The 13,861-nt window shown below is 47.3% G+C and overlaps 1 protein-coding gene across 1 annotated transcript in view; it reads right to left on the reverse strand.

Annotated features, from left to right (window-relative positions):
- The window catches only part of Fat2 (FAT atypical cadherin 2), an 86,008-nt gene that overhangs the window by 64,519 nt on the left and 7,628 nt on the right, over positions 1–13,861 (reverse strand). The window lies entirely within an intron of this gene.

The raw sequence follows: 13,861 nt of genomic DNA on the forward strand, positions 1-13,861 counted from the left end.
TTGATACCAGCTAAAAATGGGAGGATCTGAACCTAGGACAAGTCATGAGAGAAGAAAATGGAATCTTTGGAAATGGTCTGTTCAGAGCAGTGGGGTGGGGGTAGGGGTGGGATATGGGGCTGGATAGATGGCTCAGAAGTTAAAAGCACTTAAATTCCCAAGGACCAGTTTGTTCCCAGCACTCACATCTGGTGGCTCACAACCACTTATAACTCTGACTATAGGTGACCCAACATCCTCTCCTGGCCTCCATCAGCACCTGGACTTGTGGACACATACCCACATACTGGCTCACATACACATAATTAAAAATAAGATAAATCTGTTTTTAAGGGGAAGGAAAAAAAAGTCCCGGAGGAAGAAGGGGACTTGCCTAGAGTTTCAGAGTGAGGATGACAGCCAGGGATTTTCCCTCAACGGGGCCACCAGAAAGTGATGCTATTTTCTTAGAACCCTAGCCCCAGCGCCATCCCTCAGCCAACTGTATTGCTGAGTCCGTTGCTTGATCTCTGGAAACCTTGTTATCCTGGTCTAGTAGATGGGCTGTTGAGAACTTCTTACCCACTGGGTTTTAGGAAAATGAAGAAAAGTTGTGATCATGAACACGCTCTGCCTGAGTACAGCCTGCCGAGTGTCTTATATCCTCAGTTCTCAATGAATCAGAGCCTGCGATGGGGTGAGGTTGGGGCCCACTGACATGTCTGGAGAGAGTCCAGCCTGGGCCCCAGTGGAACAGGAAGCAGTTCTCTGCTTGCTGGCCCTACTCCATTCTCTTCTGGGAAGCTGCTAGTGGGTACTTGTCTGGGGTGGGGCCTGGCGCTCCCCAGCTCCCCAGGCCCAGACAGACAGGAAGGGGACACATGCAAAGGGAATGACTTTGGACTGTCATGTGGAGATATCATACATATCTATTGTGAATAAAACCCCGTGAGGATCTAGATATGAATCCAGCTGCCTCTGTGGGAGACCCAGTCCTACTTCACAGAAGAGGCACCAGCAGGGTGGCCTCAGGTAACGGCTTGCCTTGGCTGATCATTAGATTTCCAAATTTATGGAAATGAAGTTGTGGAGAGTACAGATGTGAGACCTGGTTTCCTGGTTTTCTTCCTTTTTCAATAATTTATTTTTTATTATTTTATGTGCATTGGTTTTATTATTTTATGTGCATTGGTATTTTGCCTACATGCAAGTCTGTGTGTAGATATCAGAGTCCCTGGAACTGGAGTTACAGTTGTCTCTTCAGTAGTTTGTGGTATCAAGTGTCCTGCCCTTCCCTAACTAATCTTGCGTCTGCTCATCTGCAACACAAAACACGGGGTTGTTTATTTGCTTGCTTGTTTTATTTTTTAAACTTTCAATCTTTCTGTTACATTTATTTATTCATTTATTTACTTATTTATAGAGATAAACACAGACACACACACAGATACACACACACAGTGCAAGAGAAGGGAAAGGAAGGTTTCACAGCACATATGTGGACATTAGAGAACAACTTACTGGAATTGGTTCTTTCCTATCACATGGAACCTGGGGAACAAACTAAGGTTAGCATCTTTCTGTGCTAAATCATCTCATCTCCCTGGCTTGTTTTTATAAGACAGGGTCTTGTGTAGCCCAGGCTGACCTCAAACTTACTATGTAGCTATGTAGTCAAGGGTGGCTTTGAACTTCTGATCCTCCTGCCTCTACCTCCCAAATTCTGGGATCATGGGAGTATACCATCATACCTGGTTTATGCAGTGTTGGGAATGGAACCCAGGACTTTGCGCACGCTAGGCCCGCACTCTACCAAGTGAGCCACGTCCTTAGCCCTGCTGCTATAGGATTTTAAGATGCTGTGATTCTGGTCATCCTGTGATTCAGCTCCCAATTCCTCCGAAGACTGCTTCTGACATTCAAGAAAGAACTTTGTGGCACTAAATTTGGTACCACTGATCCAGAGTGTCCCATAAGATGGTGCAATCCCATCCCTGGGGACAGCAATCAGTCTGAGCTGCACTCGTGGAGGGCATTCTACACCAAGGAGCTGCAGAGTTGTAAGGTCCCCTGCGCTCATTCAGGCATGGCTCTCTGAACTATATACAGAGTCAGCTCCAGCAGATAGTAAAGGAGCCTCTTAGAGGCCTTGAGAGATGACCCCAGTCTTGGACTCATCTGTACACCCACCACTACAACCCCAGGTCAGCTCCCTGAGAAGGTTCCCCTAGCACCCCAGAATCTGAGGTCCCCCATTCATTGTGTGTTCTCAGCCATATACAACAGCTCCACCTCACAAATCTCTTTGTAAGTACTCTGTATATTAGGCTCAGCGAGGTGGGAATGGCTCAATGGTTCCAGGGCTCTTTCTTACTTTGAAGGTAAAACCCTCCTTTCCTAACATAATTAGGCTGATGTATGAACAACCTGAAGATGACTGTGTTGTGAAAAGCAGGGCTGGGGCCTGCGCCCTGCCCCCAGCCTTGCCCCTCACCTGATAGGGAACTCATGCTGGACCGAGCAGCACGCTGGAAGACCCCTAAAAGTCCTTTCCACTCTGGCAAGCTGGCTCTGCTCGCCCAGCATCCTGAGTCCTGTCAGAAGAGGTCTGGGGACATCTGGTCTGGTGTGCTGTGATCTTCACGCCTGTCACAGCACATGCAGCAGCCCATGTGTGGCGTGTCACTTTAAACTCCAGGAGTCTGTGACTCTGACTGATGTCTGTTCTATGAAGAGATGGATGAATCAAAACTAGACCAAGCCTCAACTGAAGGAGCACCAGAAAATGCTCCTGTCTTTCCCAGAAACACTGGAGCCTAGAGCAGAGGGACATCTGTCCTCTGTCTAACACCTCCATTTTTAAACTTTAATTGTTAAGCTTTCATACATGTATATCTTATATGTTGAACATATAGCTCCCATCTATCTCCACATCTCCTATACCTTTCTGACCTTCTCGTTTGTCCCCTCTGACCTCTAGGCAGTTTTATTCCTACTTTTACTTAATATAAACATACATAATTTTATACAATACATTAAAATCTAAAAACCACAAATGAGAGCAAACCCATATTTGACTTTTTGGAATGGACCTAATTTTTAATATGATTATCTCCTGCTTCATCTATTTTCCTACAAATGATATAACTTTGTTCTTGCTTATGTCTGAAAAATAATCTTTTTTTTTGTATACACATTTTCCTTATCCATTCTCTGTTGATGGATCCCTAAGTTGGTTCTATGTCTTAGCTACTGTCAATATTGCTGCAGTGAACATGGTACGTGTCCGTGACACGTTGTCTCTGTCCTTTGGGTAAATCTCAGGAGTAGTATGGGGGAGTCATGTGGAAAATAAAACTAGATATTCACATGCAGAAGGATGAAGCCAGACTCCTGACCATCTAGCTGCGTGAAAATTGTCTCTAAATGGATCAAAGACCTTAGCTTAAGACCTGAAACTCTGAAACCCTTGTGGGGGAGAGAGGGAGGAAAGTGTGGTATGACCTAGGCAAAAGCAGAGACTTTCTGAGTAGCCCTTCAAGGGCCAACACCTCCCTTTTCTCAGCACAAGGATGATGTTAATGAGCAGTGTCCCAAAGCTCCTAAGATCCCACATGTTGGAAGGATAAAACTGACTCCGACAAATTGACCTCTGACCTCCACACACCCGCTGTGGTATGTAGACACACACACACACACACACACACGAACAAAAACAAATATGAATAAATGTTAAGGAATGGAAGTAGGAAGGAAAGGGAGGTAGGAAGACACTTGCCTTTTACTCCAGCTCTCAAGGAGAGGAAGCAGGCTTACATGGCTTCCCAGAACACCTTCCCCAAGTTGCAACAGGGGCTGACCCTTGAACAGACTCCCCACTTCTGGAATTTGGTGCATCCATGTACCGGAGCTGGAAGAGTGCTGGCTGATAGATAGCTCAGGTGCTGTTTAAACTTAGAAGGCCTTTCAAGAAAGGACAAGCCTCTAGATTCATTCACCGTGAGTCCCTGGGCACGAGTCCCTTAGCACCATCAGATACCTCTCCCCTCCTCCCAACCCCAGTACAACAGCAGTGAACTCAGTGCTGCAGTGCTCTTAGTTCCTCCTCCTAGTGCCTCTTTTGGTCTGGACATTTGGTGCTAGGGATGGTTCTAGTGGCATTCAAGAAGGAATCCTAAATGTATTGTGTTTGCTAAAGCTGTGGGGCTGATGAGCAGAGTATGCCTTCAAAACAAACTGTAAGTTTTGCATAGTTGTCAGCCATGAAGGCTAATCTCTCTCTGTCTCTGTCTCATGTCTCTGTCTCTCTCTGTCTCTGTCTCTCTCTGTTTCTCTCTCTCTCTCTCTCTCTGTTTCTTTCCTTCCCCTCCCTCCTTTCTTTCCCTTTCTTCCTTTCTTTCCTTGGTAGCAGAGAGCCTTCCAGGGTGCTTGAGGAGAAGCAGGACTGTTTTGAGGAAACTAATCTAACATCAGATCAAGACTCTCCTACCTCGGCATGCTGGGCAAGAGCTCCCGCACTGCACCCCTAAGCCAAAGGGAATTCTCATCTACAAAATCCAGAGAGTGCTCAATCCATCTGTCAGTTTGTAGGCAGCCACTACCGAGTGTTTGAGTAAAAACACCAAAGGCCCTGCTGCATGAGTGCAGAAGACAGCCAGTGGTTTGAACCACATAGATGGATCACATGACCTTGAGAAAGCCACCTGACCTGTCGTGGGTCTTCCGTTTACCGGTGATGATTAGAAATATTCTGACCCACTTCCCAGGGATGTAGGAGGGCAGATGTAGTGACAAGAGGATGCACAGAGAGAGGGGGCAGGTAGCATCCTTTAGGACCAGCAAAATATGGAGATTACAGCAGGCCCAGAGGCTTTCTGAGGAGAAGATCTGCAAGCATCAGCTCCACCCATCCCTGAGACCAGAAGGATGAACAATCACCCAAAAGGAAGCTGACAGAGTGAGTAGCATGCTTGCCTAGCTTGTAAGAAGCCCTGAGTTCCACCCCTAGAACTACATAAACCAACCTGGCTACAGAGTATGGTACAGGAAAGAGTGGGATTGGGATGAGGCCGCTCAAAATTTAGATGGAAGACAATGGGTTTTTGTTTTGTTTTGGGGGGGTGTTTATTTATTTTGAGACAGAGTCTCATGTATTCCAGGCTGGTTTTAAATTCACTAAATAGCTGAGAATAGCTTTCAACTTCTTATCCTCCTGCCTCCGTCTCCTGAGTGCCAGGAGTACAGAGACACACCCCCACCCCTGGTTAAATGATGATGCAGGTTGAACCAAGGCTTTCTAGATCCTAGGCAAGCACTCTGCCATCTGGGTCCCATTCCCAGCCCCAAAGACAGTGCTAGCATAGACAATAAAATGCCCATCCTCACTCCAATGCTGTGCTAAAATATAACTGTTCATTTGTAACTGTATGGTTGTTTTAAATGTTTTCCAGAGGAAGGGTCCCCCCAAAGGCTTTATACCTGGGGTCCTCAAGGGTTAGAATGCAATTATGTGGGCGGGGCATATGAAGGATGCTAAGCCCTTCCAGGCATGTGTGTTTGGAAGAAGAAAGATGATAAATTGGGGGGGTGGGGTGGCTTGATTGTGGTTTCCGTGCAGGGTCTTTTCTGCCAGATCCAATGACTGGTTCATTTAGAGCTTATGAAGTGGAACCTTCTACCTGGAGTTCTAGAACAAAGGATAAGAGAAGCTGAACTTCTTTTTGCTCGTGGGGGACTACATTCTTGTGGAGGGAAATGCATTCTTGTGGGAAAGGCGCAGAGAGATTATATGTACTGTATCCTTCCATGAAGCTGAGATACAGGAAAACCATGTAGGATGGGGAAGAGGGGTTGTCCTAGACAGGGACTTTGGAAGGACAGGTGACCTAAGAGTAGGATGCTGTCAGAGTGAGGAATATAGCCATGTAGTTATCTTAAGGAAGAGAGTTTCTGGCCAAAGATACAGCCAATGAAAAGCCCTGAGGCAGGAGCAAAGGGGTGTGTGGGGCAATGGAGGGAAGAAGGAGTGAGGATGTCTGTGTGAGCAGAGAGGTGGCCAAAAGCCCTGAGTCCAAAGAGACTTGCAGAGAGGAAGATGGCACTGTAGGATTTGAGTGACAGTTACATAGAGAAGAGTGTCCATGGTGGTGAACCAGTGTCTTAGCTTTGTGCAGAGCCTGAGGAGATGGCTCAGGCAGTAAAGTGCTTGCTATCTAATCATGAGGACTTGAATTTAATCTCGAGAACCTACATTAAGAATCTGGCTGTGGTGGAGCACAACTTGAATTCCAGAGGCAGAGGCAGGGGGATCTGAGACTCTCTAACCAGTCAGCCTGGTCTAAATAGTAAGCTTCTGGCCAATAAGAGACCATGTTTATAATGATGTAGATTATGTCCTCGGAAATGACATCTGAGTTCACCTCTGGCTTCCATGTGAACATGTGCGCACACATGTAATACATTCATACACACACACACACACACACACATACACACACACACACACACACACACACACACTGATTAAAATAAACAATCTTCACTTGGGTGGTGGTAGGGTATGCCTTTAGTTCTAACACTTGGGAGGCAGAGACAGGATCTCTGCGAGTTTGAGGCCAGCCTGGTCCACTGAGGAAGTTCCAGGATAACCAGGGCTACACAGAGAAACCCTGTGTCAAAAAAACAAAAATAAATTAATTAAATTAAATAAAAAACCTTTAAGAGTGCTCCATGAAGCCAAACTGGTGGGATCCAGTTACGTTTGTGGCCTGTAACAGATCATCCTGCTATTTGGGGTGTGTGTGTGTGTGTGTGTGTGTGTGTTTAATCCACCATTTGGGTTTTTTATGGTGAGTTATTCACATAACAACTCTAGGAAACTTTCCCCCAAACCTGGATTTCAGCTCCTCTTTCCAAGACTGGAAGACATGGCATAGGGCTCTTGTGTGGCACCAGCTGACTTATGCTGAGTGGTAAATGCTTCTAGTGGGTGCTTACTGATGCCCCTCCTCAGTGCCTATTTACATGTGGACAAGAAGCAAATTATTTTCCCATGTCTCTCTCCAACCTAAGCAGAGGACAGAGCCCAGCTGCAGCCATACCACCATGAATAAGCCCAATTTCATGTGATAGTGGAAGTTAAGCAGGGTCAGATCTGGGTAGGACTTGGGTGGGAGAAAGCCAAGCCTGGGAGGACCACCCACTTTCCTTGTAGTAGCTGGACACCCAGGAGACGAACGGAGACGACTGCCTCTTGAGGAAGAGTACCTGTGTGTGAGCTAAAACTGCCTGAGCCAGGAAGAAACCTCTCCCAGATGCTCTGCAGAGACAGGGGAAGGGCTCTGGAGGCCCACCCACACCCACCTATGGCCACCAACCATGCCACCGCTCCAGGTCCCTCTGACCACCCTGCCCCTCCAGGTTCATGGGGAGCTTCACTGACAAGTGATTTTTGAGGTCAGACCAGGAAGAGCCAGCCCTGTCTGGTATGTACTAGCCAACGGTCTATGGACAGAGCCCCTCCCCTGGGGTCGGAATTTAGACTCAAAGATTCATTTGCATCTTCAACTGTGGAGCATCTGGTCAAGTAATGACTGGAGGGCCCAGGATGCCTTGAGGTCTATCTCATAATTTCATGGGAATTATGAGATAGACCAGCTCTGTAGGAGTGAGAGAACTTTTTTTCCTGGAGGAGGTCTCACTATGTAACCATAGCTGGCCTTGAACTCCCAGAGATCTGCCTGCCTCTGCCTTCTCAGTGTTGGGATTAACAGCATTCATTGAGAGCTTTGTTAGAAAGATCACAGAGGCCAGGAATGATGGTATACACAAAATTCAGTTAGGGGACCCATTGCACAGCACAGTGGCACCCCAGTACTTGGAAGAAAGCTGAAGGGTCAAGAGTTTAAGCTCATTTGGGCTACATAGAAGTAAGCTCAAAGCAAGCCTGAGCTACATCAGACCCTGTCTGTCTCAAAACAAAACAGAGAGAGGAGCATAAGAAAAGAAGGAAGGGGGAAAGGGAGGGAGGGAGGAAAGAGGGAGGGAGGGAGGGAGGCAGGCAGGCAGACAGGCAGGCAGGAAGGAAGGAAGGAAGGAAGGAAAGAAGAAAGGCAGGAAGAAAGGCAGGCAGACAGGGAAAGAAGGATGGATGGAAGGCAGGAAGGAAGGATGGATAAAAGAAAGGAAGGAAGGAAGGGAGGGAGGGAGGGAGGGAGGGAGGAAGGAAGGAAGGAAGGAAGGAAGGAAGGAAGGAAGGAAGGAAGGAAGGAAGGAAGGAAGGAAGATAGGCAGGCAAGAACATGAAAGAACAGAGTACAATGCAAAGAACAGCAGACCTGCTGAACAGGCCTCTGCCTCTGCCTCTTTGATTCAGCAGAATCCTTTGCAAAACTGTTAAGTCTCTCAGACACATAGACCTCAGATTCCGACCTGGGTGGCCTTGGATAAGTTAATCACTAGGCCAGTCTTTCTCTGTATGTTAGAATGGCTGTCATCAAAAAGACTAAAGACAACAAGTGCTGGTGAGGGTGTGGAGGGAGAAGCCTAGTGCGTGCTGTTGGTGATGTAAACAGCCGTGATGGAAAACAGCAGGGAGGTTCCTCAAAGAACTACAAATAGAACTACCATATGGTCCAGCAATCCCACCTCTGGGCGAGCATCCAAAGGAAATGGAATCAGTCTGCCCACCCACGCCGCAGCACATTCGTGCTACCCAATGGAAACAACCCACGTGTCCATCATCTGATGAATGGATAAAGACAATGTAGTCTGTATACACAATGGAATACTACTTGAACTTTAAAGGGGGTGTGAGGGAGCTGGTAAGATGGCTCAGCAGGAAATGTGTTTATCTCCAAGCCTGATGGTCTGTGTTCTTACCCAGGATCCATGTGGTGGAAAGAGAGAACTGACTGCCACATGCTTCCTAGGGCATGCATAGATATACAAAATAAATAAATAAAAATGGAGCTAACATTAAAACAATAAATAGATAAGATAAAAAGAAAATTTCATGCAAATGTATTGTTGAGATTTCATGGTTGCAACCTTTCTGTGATGTCCAGAATACTGTCTCACAGAAGATGTGACAGCAGTTGACACGCCAACATAGATGCGGGAAATTTCACAAGGCCCCGATTCTAGATGAAGAGCTACAGGCAAGCAATGGCTAATGAGGGAGGAAGAATTAGTTTTCTCCAGTTCATCCTTTTTGACTAGTTATCCGATCCCCAGGGTCAGTCTTAAAGGTGTGTATGTGTAAGCAATATGAGATGGATTCAATAGGGTGTGTGTGTGTGTAATTAGAAAAGAGGTTATGAATCTGAGAGAGAGAAACTAGGGGAACACAGAAGCAGTCAGAGAGGGAGAGGGAGGGTAAAATGATATAAAATACATTACTTTATAAATGACATAAATATATTTATGAAATTCTCAAAAGAAAATCAAATTAAAAAACAAGATTTTGAAGAGAGAAGGAAACCCCATCATTCCTAACAAGGCAGATGAAGCCCTAGGGCATCACGAGTGAAGCAGAGCAGACGCAGAAAGCCTGTGCTGTACCATTTCACTCTCAGGGAAACTCTAAGGTTGAACTAACAAACTCCAAGAGTGGAACACCGGTTAACAAAAGCCCCAGCGGTGGGAGGCAGGAAGTGCTGGTCAAAAGACACCGCATTTCAGTTAGGAGTTCAGGAGATCCACCGTGCAATAGGTGACTCTTAATGAGGAACTATAGCTGGTCTCTGTGATGCACATCTGTAGTCCCAGCTATTAAGGAGGCGGAGGCAGGGAGATCACAAGTTCCAGGCCTGCCTGGAGTACAGAGAGAGTTCAAAGGCAGCCTGGGCAATGTAGTCAGACTCTGACTCAAAATAAAAAGTAAAAAGTGAGCAGAAGTGTATGTATCTCAGTGGTGATGCATTTGCTGAGCACACACGAGGGTTTAGGCTCACTCCCCAGTGTTCCCTCCCCAACTCACACACAAATCATGTACCTGAAAATTACTAGGAGTAGATTTTACATGTCCTTACTGCAAAAACATGTTGTGTGTTAAATAATTTCACTTAGTTTTATTGATTTAAAAAAAAAAAGGACTAAAGACACATCTCAGTGCCCAAGTGCTTGCCTGGTGTGCCCAAAGCCCTGTGTTTGACCCCACAGCCACAGAATTATATTTTAAAGTAGAAAACACTGTGTGTGTGTGTGTGTGTGTGTGTGTGTGTGTGTGTGTGTGTGTGTGTTCAGGATGGGGACAGGGGAGATGGTTCAGCCTGCTAAATGCTTGCCTTGTATATGTGAGGCCCTGAGTTTGGATCCCTAAACTCACATAAATGTCAGGTGGGCGTGACCACCCGCCTGTAGTTGGGTGCTTGAGAGGTTAATATGGGATCCTTGAAGCAAGCTTACTATTAACCTCCCTGGATTAGCAAGCTCTGGGTTCAAGTGAGAGACTCTGTCTCAATATATAAGGCTGAGAGAAACAGCATCTACTTCTGGCCTCTGTGTGCACACACAGAGACATACATATGTACTCAAACACATGTGAGCTCTCAGTGCACACACACATAAACTCTCAACACACACTCATACAAGAAACAAGCTGAATGCTCTGGTAACTTCTGCAGCTTGGGGCTAATGACCCAAATGTACATCGTGCATACGAGCGACTTAGTAATCGCTGTCTGAATCCTGTCTTTTGCTCTTGTAAACTGCTGTGAAGACGACGTTAAAGATACTGGAAAGTATCTTTGCCTTCTTCAGCATCTGTGATTCCCTGGCTTTGCCAGCCCAAGCCTCAGTGCTCCTATTTATCCCCACCCCCACCCCCGGGACTGGGGGGCCTGAAGGACTTAGTGTGAAAAGCATTTGGCAAGATGCCAAGCAAGATGCTGAAGTAGCTGACAAGTTGAAGTCAGTCCTGTCACAGTACATGCTCAGAAATTTGTGGAATTCGGGAATTCTCCACACATCACTGGCCACCAGTGTGCCCAGGAGCTCTTTGTGGGAGCAGTCCCAGAGACACACACATATGTGTGCGGGTGCACTTGCGCATGTGTGCGCGCACACACACACACACACACACACACACACCTGCAGGCCTGTAACACTCCTCTCTTTGCAGTGATTTGTTTCAAAGGTGAAGAAGCAGCCTGAGAGATATGAACTCTTCCAGGGTTTCAGAAGGGACAGAAAAGAAAGGGCACAGAGAGGAAATGCTACCCATGGGCTAGGGTCTCAGCTCTCTGCCAAGCAGGTGCACAGCCCTGAATTCTATCTTCAAGGAAAAAAAGGAAAGAGACAGAGGGAAGGAGGAGAAGGGAGAGAGAAGAAGGGGAGGGGAAAGAGGAAGAAAAGGAAAAGAGGACCAGGGGAAGAAGGAAGGGAGGAAGGGGAAGAGGACAGGAGGGGAGAAGAGAAGGGAGGGGAGACAGATCTAGTCTGGCCACTTAGATGCCTTCTGGTGATGGTCCTCCAGACCCTGTGTGTTCTCCAGAGATATTCAGGGTGCCCTCTCTGCTACATTTCCATTTGTAAAAGAGCATACACAGCCCTTGCCCTCTGTACTGTATCTAGAGCTTCCTGCTTGACTTTCCCACCCCCAGCCCCCACCCCCACCCCCACCCAGACACTGGGAATGGATGCTGTGTCTTGTCCTTGCTCCTTGCCCACAAGCACTTCGGTGATGTGGCCACTCCTTGCCAGGTTCTACCTCCAACTTTGGCACAGGAAGATGTGCCAGGTAGGGCAAGGAAGTATACCATGGTGGTCATGTACAGACGAGTCCTGCCTTGGCCCATGGCCTGTTGGTGACTTTCAGCCAACGAGGGTACCTGACTGAACCTCAGTCTTTTTATACATCAATCAGGAAATAAGCATCAGACTGTTAGGGGACCAAAGCAGGATGGGATGTGAACAGCACAAAGCCATGCCTGGAACCTTACAACCCCAATGGCATGGTTGTCACCAGAGGGATTGAGGGATCCCAGGGCAGAGACCCTCATTCTGTAGAGCCTAACAACCATCTGAGATAGGATGAACTACCTATTCTCCTACCTCTCTGAGCCAACCCTCCCTTAAACTATCCTTAGTGATGCACTGAGGTTCAGCGGAGGGTGGAGACATGCAGATCTCAGAGGCAGGTGACAACGAACATTTACTGTAAGCTAAAACGGTGGTGAGCACATCTCCAGCAACCCCGAGTTTAGCTTTGTCCTGGAAAAGACTGCTGAGGGCCAGCAAGATGGCTCAGCAGGCAAAGGTGCGCACTGCCAAGCCTGGCAACCTGAATTTGATCCCAAGAATCCACACAGTGGAAGGAAAACTGATTTCTGCAAGTTGTCCTCGGACTGACACACACACACACACACACACACACACACACACAAAGACATTGATGGGACTCACATAAGTGACCCACCTTTCTGATCCCACAGCCAAGCTGGAGTAAAACTCACATTGCCTATGTGTCGAACAGTTGCCTAGCCTGTCTGTTCATGCCCATGGGTTGGAAAGAGCCACCAGGAAGGGAGAGGTTCTGTGGTCCCTCCCCCCACAGCAGGAATCCTAATACCATGGGACTGCTCATACCAGCAGATTCTCAGCCAAGGCTCCATGTCCAATCCTTCCTTGAGTTCCCTTCTCTCCAGCCTGGCCCTACCCAGCCTTCTGTCCATCTGTCCTCTCCCTCCCCTGAGCAGGGCAGCTTAGGACAGAACCAGGCAGGCTGGCAGGTCACAGCAGGTAGAGAACAGTCTTCTAGCAATGAGGAAAGAGTGCATACTGGGCCAGCGGCTCCTGATGAGTGAGGGTTGTCTTTGGAGCATCCTCTGTTGACTCAAAGGTGCTGGACCCCAACCACACCCCTCCATTTCAGGACTCTGTACATCCTAAGTTCCCTTGTCTACTCTAAATGTATATCCCTTCTGCTCATCTGCAGACATAGGAGTCAACGGATCTGTGGAGCAGCCTGTGCTCTGCAAAGCAGGCTGCTGTGGTAACCAGGGGTTAAAACATAAATATCCCAGCCCCACCCCAGATCTATTGACTCAAGATCCTCAGGGGTGGGGCTCAGGAATAGGAGTCTAACAAGTTTCCTGAATGATTTTGGTGTGTCTGGAGTTGAGGATCTACTGAACAAGACACATGGCTCTTTCCTTAGGGTCTTCCATTGGGACCGTACCTCATTTGAGAGACCAGATCCCCCTTAGGGTGTTGGTGCAGTTGAACAATGTGAGGAAGAGATTTTATAGAAAGACTTTGATCTTCGAGGTCAGACAAGGGATTTGGTGTGTTGGAGACCACAGCCTTTGAGAAGCATGATTGGGTAGGGGCATGTGCCGGAGTTGCTCAAGTGGGGACAGATCTTTTCACTTGGTGATCTTCTGGATGCTCTTGTGGGAGCATAGGGCCTTGGTAGACTGCCAAGTGGTTCACCCAGAAGAGTGGCCAGGAGGGAAAGCAACCAACCTCACATATCTGAAGTTCACCTGGATTCGGAACCTGTACCTGTTGCATCCATCTGTTTTAGGGCCCCAGGGGCAATTGTTTACCTTCCCGAGACAGAGTCTGTCCACCTCCAGAGAGTCCCAGCCCATGAAACATGGTCCTCTTGCAATAAATAGAACTGAACCTGAAAATGATAGCCTTCTGCGCATGAACACACAGCTCATGGCCCAATAGAAACAGAAACAAACCTTCACCTGAGATTCTTCATCATCATTATCTCCATCAAACAGCCCAAAGAACCAGGGCCAAATGCTTAAGTCTACTGGGGTGTGGTTGTGTACTGGAGTACTATGCAGCAAAAAATCATTGTTCTTGGAACCATGCAGATGGGTCTTGTTTATGATGTGGAGCTCTGTGTGTGTGTGTGTGTGTGTGT

Source organism: Mus caroli, chromosome 11 (assembly GCF_900094665.2).
Source record: "Mus caroli chromosome 11, CAROLI_EIJ_v1.1, whole genome shotgun sequence".
Taxonomy (NCBI): Eukaryota; Metazoa; Chordata; class Mammalia; order Rodentia; family Muridae; genus Mus; species Mus caroli.